A 6,581-nucleotide genomic window follows, 5' to 3' on the forward strand; every position below is an offset into this window, starting at 1 on the left:
CACACAGTAGGTCCAGAAGATGACTCTCCCCCATCAGGGTTTATCTCAGGTGTGAGCACACAGTCAGTCCAGAAGATGACTCCCCCGTCAGGTTTATCATCTCAGGTGTGAGCACACAGTCAGTCCAGAAGATGACTTTATCCATTGTCAGGGTTTATCACAGTCACTGGCACACAGTAGGTCCAGAAGATGACTCTCTCCCCCGTCAGGTTTTATCTCAGGCATCAGCACACAGTAGGTCCAGAAGATGACTCTCTCCCCCGTCAGGGTTATCTCAGGCATCAGCACACAGTAGGTCCAGAAGATGACTCTCTACCCCTTCAGGGTCTATCCCAGGGGTGAGCACACAGTAGGTTCAAGAAAATGACTCTCCCCCCCTTCAGGAGCTAAGCACAGGGACCAGCACACAGGTAGATACTTCTCTTCCCCCATCAGGATCTATCACAGGTGTGAAACACAGTAGGTCCAGAAGAGGACTCTCCCCATCCGGGTTTATCTCAGGCACTGGCACACAGTAGGTCCTCACGTCCCCCCAGGTGTCTCCGAGGCCTGCGGCATTCCCACACCCACACGACCTCAGATTTCTTCTCGCAGGGACCCAAGAGCTGGTAGCCAACCGCTAACTTGAAACGCATTTCCCAACCCCTCCTTCTCCATCCCCCCCCTCCCCCCCCCTGCCGCCAATTAGGCAAATAATCGAATAAGAGCCATCGTAAAAGCCAAGTAGGTGTTTCCAAAAGAAACGTCTGCTGGCTTGGCCACAAAATATGCGTAAAGGTATGTCGAGAGCCGCAACAAAGCAAATACTTGCAGGATGGGCCAACAGCCCCTCAGAAGTGCCCCCGAATTCCTTTCCCAGCACCTGCGGCTGCCCCATGGCCGGCCGATCCAACAACACAGCAAGCCCCAGATACGATCATGTGCTCCCCAACTCCTCCCCTCCATGCACAGCAAATTTAGTAAAAATATTCCATGACTGACATATACTCCCTCCCCAGGCCTAAGCCGGCAGTCGGACATCCCCCGAGGGCTTCTGGACTGTGAGAGGGTGCAGGCCAGGCTGAGGGACCCCCCCTGGGTGCACAAATTTCATGCACTGGGCCTCTAGTAAAAACATATTTAAAAAATTTTAATTGCCTTAGAATGATAATGTGTGATTTCTTTATTTTAAAAATTAATTTTAGGGAGAGAGGAAGGGAGAGGGAGGGAAACATCGATGTGAGAATGAAGCATCGATCCGCTGCCTCATGCTCGCCCCCTACTGGAGGGTCAGGAAATTGAGTCCCAGGGAAAGCCCACCCAGACCCAGGCAGCAGGGGGCGCTGTGTTCTGTCGGAAGTGCATGCCTGGAGACTTCAGATAGTGAGCCCCACACCCAGGCAGAGACCCAGCTGGGATGCGGGTGGAGGGCTGGATGGGCCCGGAGGTAACGGGTGCCCGCAGCACAGGCCCAGTGCCCTCGGGGCCGCTCTGGGGCGGGTGCACACCAGCCGGGCCTGCACAGACAGCGGGTTGCAGGAGGAGGACGGTTGGAAGGAGAGCAGACAGGATGCGCCTCCACCCCGTCTGGGAGCCTGGGTTCCCAGGGCCCCCTCCCCGGGTCTGGGCGGCTGGCCACTCCGATTTGCATTTGAATCTCCACCCGGGACGGCAGAGGGCCAGCTCTCAGCTCACGTCAAGTGGAGATCCAAGTTGGCAACGGGGTCCGAGCTTCGGGCCGTTCCCAGGGGACAGACAGACAGACAGACGGACTCCAGGTTTCCGGAGGGGATGAAGCTGCCCAGTCCTGGGTGGTGGTCAGAGCGAGCCCCCTGCCAAGGCGGCCACCTCTGTAGCTGACCCGAGGCGGCCTCCTTCCTGGGACCAAGGCATCCCAGCATCCCCCGGGGTCTATACCTGCAGGCACATCAGCTACATTCAGGAGGGCTCAGCACACCTGGGGAGCATTGCTTGAGTAATAATAATAATAATAATAATAATAATAATAATAATAATAATCTATACATATAAAAGCCTAAGCAACCATCTGGCCATCCAACCGGTAGCTATGACGCGCACTGACCACCAGGGGGCAGACGCTTCGACCAGTAGCTATGACGCGCACTGACCACCAGGGGGCAGATGTTCTGACCCGTAGCTATGACGCACACTGACCACCAGGGGGCAGATGTTCTGACCGGTAGCTATGACGCACACTGACCACCAGGGGGCAGATGTTCTGACCGGTAGCTATGACGCGCACCGACCACCAGGGGACAGAAACTTCGATCAGTAGCTGTGACGTGCACTGACCACCAGGGGGCAGGCGCTCAATGCAGGAGCTGCTGAGCTGAGGTGACTTGGCAGCAGCCGTTCTCGGGTGACACACCCAGAACCAGAGAGGAGGGAGCCCAATTCTGGGGTGCGTCACCCAAGAACCGCCCTCTCGCAATCCAGGACCCCTTGGGGGATGTCAAGGAGCCAGTTTCAGCCTGACCCTCAGAGTCCAGGCTGAGGGACCCCACTTCCTGGAGGGACCCTGCTCACTCCCCAGATGCCCTTTGAGCCATGGCGCCACCCCAGGTATGGGGGGGGGGCGGGACCACAGGAGGTTGGCTCTAGGGCGTGTCCAGCCCATCTCGCCCAGTCCCTCCCCGCCGGCCACCTTCTAATTAATTTCCTTTCAATCTGTGCACTGGGCCACTAGTAATAATAATAATAATAATAATAATAATAAGAGTGAGAGAGAAAGAGAAATATTAATATGGGAGAGAAACATCTATTGGTTGCTTCCCATATTAAAAAAAAGAAAAAAAAAATAATAATGAAAATAAATTCCAGAAAGCTAAGGCATTACTTTGCCATTCGGATGCCATTTTTTTAAAAAAACAAAAAAAAATTGTACTGAAAGTAAGAATTTGATGTTCAACAGCAAAAGTTCAAACTATATATTTCTCTGAAATATAGGAATGAGCCCAGCCGGTGTGGCTCAGTGGTTGAGCATCAACCTATGAACCAGAAGGTCCCGGGTTCGATTCCCGGTCAACGGCACAGGCCTGGGTTGTGGGCTCCATCCCCAGTAGGGGGCGTGCAGGAGGCAGCTGACCCATGATTCTCTCTCATCATGGATGTTTCTATCTCTCTCTCTCCCCCTCTCCCTTCCTCTCTGAAATCAATAAAAATATATATAAAAATTTTTTAAAGAAAAAAAACTGTACTAAAAATAAGACTGGGATGTTCAACCGGGAAAGTTCAAACGATTCATTTTTCTAAAATATGCAAACGAGGCATGAACACGCGTGTTTGCCATCACACTGGAGGGGGAAAAACTCATATTTAAAACAAGAAATCAAGAAGCTTCGCATGAAGAGGGAGGGCAGGGCATCAGGGAGCCTGCAGGAGGGTGGGCTGGCCTGTTCCACGGTGGCACAGCGCCCCCTGCTGGGCCAGCTACACGCTCTTCTGCAAATCTTTCTTTAAAAAAAAATATATTTTATTGATTTTTTACAGCGAGGAAGGGAGAGGGATAGAGAGTTAGAAACATCGATGAGAGAGAAACATCGACCAGCTGCCTCCTGCACACGCCCTACTGGGGATGTGCCCGCAACCAAGGTACATGCCCTTGACAGGAATCGAACCCGGGACCCTTCAGTCTGCAGGCCGACGCTGGCACGAGGGTGCGATTTTATACAGCAGGAACCATGCAATTGTGGACGCTCAGCACCAGGGGGCGCCGTTATACAGCAAGAGCCGTGCAGCTCTGCACTCCAGGCACCAGGGGGCGCCATTACACAAGATTCCTGGGAACAATTGGTGTATTTTTTTTTTTAATTTTTTTTTAGGACACAGCACAATGCCATTTCTCCTGAATACAAAAAACACTGCTAAGCCCATAATAGCCGCTCAGAGATGCCTTTTAATATTAGAGGCCGCGTGCAGAGAGAAAGAAATGATCATCATTCGGTGATTTTTTTTCTTAATCCGGACACACTGTTATCCAATCTTTGGCAATTGGAGACGCTGTAGGATTTATCCGTCTTTTGTATATAACTGAAGAAACACCGCGGCCTTTGGTTGTCATTATCTCCACGGCCATTATAAAAATCAATATGTCACTTTCTGTCAGGAAAAAGAAGTTTTTTCTTAAGGCCCCTTCTTTGGGCGCGATAAGCATGTTTTCTAAACAGAAAAGACGATAGGCTGGCTCCTTTTTTAAGTTTTATAGTTCTCATTTCTTATGCTTCCCTCCCCCGCTCCGGCGGTTTGTAAGCGTCATAAAACCTTGGTGAAATATCGAGGTGCTTCCACTGAGGAAATCGCCATTATTGCCCTGGCCGGTGTGGCTCAGTTGGTTGGAACATCATCCCTTGCACTGAAAGGTCGCAGGTTCGATTCCCAATCAGGGCACATGCCCAGCATGCACTCCCAGCACCAGGGGGCGCCCTTATACAGTGAGAGAGCATGCAACTCTGCACTCCCAGCACTGGGGGCGCCCTTATACAGTGAGAGAGCATGCAACTCTGCACTCCCAGCACCAGGGGGCGCCCTTATACAGCAGGAGAGCGTGCAGCTGTGCACTCCCAGCACCAGGGGGCGCCATTATAGAGCAGGAGAATGTGCAATTGTGCACGCCTGGCAACAGGGGGCGCCCTTATACAGCGTGAGAGCATGTCACTGTGCACTCCTGGCACCAGGGGGTGCTGTTATATAGCAGGAGCCGTGCAACTGTGCACTCCCAGCACCAGGGGGGCGCCCTTATACAGCAGGAGAGCATGCAGCTGTGCACTCCCAGCATCAGGGGGCGCCATTATACAGCAGGAGAGCATGCCGCTGTGCACTCCCAGCACCAGGGGGCACCGATATAGAGCAGGAGAACGTGCAATTGTGCACTCCCAGCACCAGGGGGCGCCCTTATATAGCAGTAGAGCGTGCCGCTCTGAACTCCCAGCACCAGGGGGCGCCATTTACAGAAATCTCTAGGGCACCAGAGCTCTGGGCGGGTTGGAGGAGATGGGTGCAGGGCTGGGGAGCCTGTTTCCTGCCAAAGGCCATTGGGTATTTACGACATCATTCACGGCCCTACAAAATCATCAGCTTCCACACGAGCCTGCTCTGTTTGGTCCGAGACTGGATGGACTCACCCCTAACGCCTTGGCTGGGGCCAGACCCAAAGATTTCCTGGTCCTTATACAGCCTGAGGGCCGGGCGTTCCCCATGCCTGGACCCCCCCACCCCCCACACTTAGGGGACCCTCCACCTGGGTATGTGCCCTGACCCGGAATCAAACCCGCAACCTTTCAGCGTGCGGGGCGATGCTCCAACCCACTGAGCCACACTGGCCAGGGCACAGCTAGAACGTTGTTTTCTTTTTCCTAAATATTTTGCATTGTTACTTTAAAAACATCAAAAGATTCTGTGAGCCACGAGCATGACTTAAACCTACATTTCAGGATCCAAAACGCAGGCTTGACCGGGAAGCGGCCACTGTCATCGGCTTAAGGCTTGTCCCCGGCAGGGCCCGGGGTTGTAAGGCCTGCAAATTATTTCCTCTCTGAGGCCCTGCAGACACCTTCTGGCTGTCCCAGCAGCTGCAGAAAAGAATGAGCTGACCCCTGCCTGGGCCTCTCCCTCTATTCTAGGGCTCAAGTGAGGCCTGAAGTTCCTCCTTTGATAGGGGAGACCCGGCTATAAATCCACCCCCCTTTTTTTTCTGGGACAAAAGCCTGACTTTTAAGGTCGGTGGGCGGCTTCCCCTCAGGTTCTCAGAAGAAGAGAGGGCGTTGGGAGCACGGGGGACAATGGCCTCATTATCTCTGCTTCCCACCCCGGCTTCGGCAATCCCTGTGGGCGTTTCAGATAACGATGACCCTGCTTTGTGGGGGCTGCAGAGCTGAGCCTGAGGGCACCCCAGGGCACAGGAACAATATTCAGACAGGATCAGGGAGGGCACCACCCTAAGCCGATGCAGGGGTGTGGGGACCGAGGGGACAGATGGGAAGGAGCCAGGTGTCCGAGGGGCACGTTCAGGGTCGGATGATGGTGAGAGGAGAAAGCAGGAAAGGTTAGGGTCACTCGCCTCCACAGCTGGGGGCTCAGCCCGTTCCTCCGTCCACCTGAGGTTTGGGGACACGTGTCGGGGGCAGGAATAGAACAGTGGGGACCAGCTAGAATGATAAGAAATAGTCATCGTCCTTGTTCGGCAGGAAGTTGCACGCGGGACCTGGGGGCTTCCCTCCTTGGAAATGCGGCCCATCCTCCCCCCGCATCTGGGAGCTGCCTGTGATGATGGAAAGATTAAGTGAGCTCATGGCAACAGGACCCATGCCTGGGACTCTAACCAGAGTTGCAGGAACCAGCCCTTTGCTCCAGGGAACGGTGGGTTTTTTTTCACCGTGTTGTATCCATGACAAAGGAGGGACATCCGTGGGTTCCTATGGAATCCATTGGGGACGGATGGGGGAGGCGGGAGAAAGCAGAGCGGGGAGACCCCTGGGATTGGATGAAAAGTAAAATGACGGACACCTGCTTCCTTTACACTAGAGGCCCGGTGCACGAAATATGTGTGCACGGGGGGTGGGGGTGTCCCTCAGCCCGGCCTGCAC

At 53.8% G+C, this 6,581-nt stretch overlaps 1 non-coding gene across 1 annotated transcript; it reads left to right on the forward strand.

The window, feature by feature from the left end:
- The first annotated feature begins 2,957 nt into the window (after nt 1-2,957).
- TRNAH-AUG lies at nt 2,958-3,030 on the forward strand. Its single transcript has one exon. It is a non-coding gene; the product is annotated as a tRNA-His (tRNA).
- The last annotated feature ends 3,551 nt before the right edge of the window (nt 3,031-6,581 follow it).

This window comes from Myotis lucifugus, unplaced genomic scaffold (assembly GCF_000147115.1).
Source record: "Myotis lucifugus unplaced genomic scaffold, Myoluc2.0 scaffold_1461, whole genome shotgun sequence".
In the NCBI taxonomy this organism is placed as follows: domain Eukaryota; kingdom Metazoa; phylum Chordata; class Mammalia; order Chiroptera; family Vespertilionidae; genus Myotis; species Myotis lucifugus.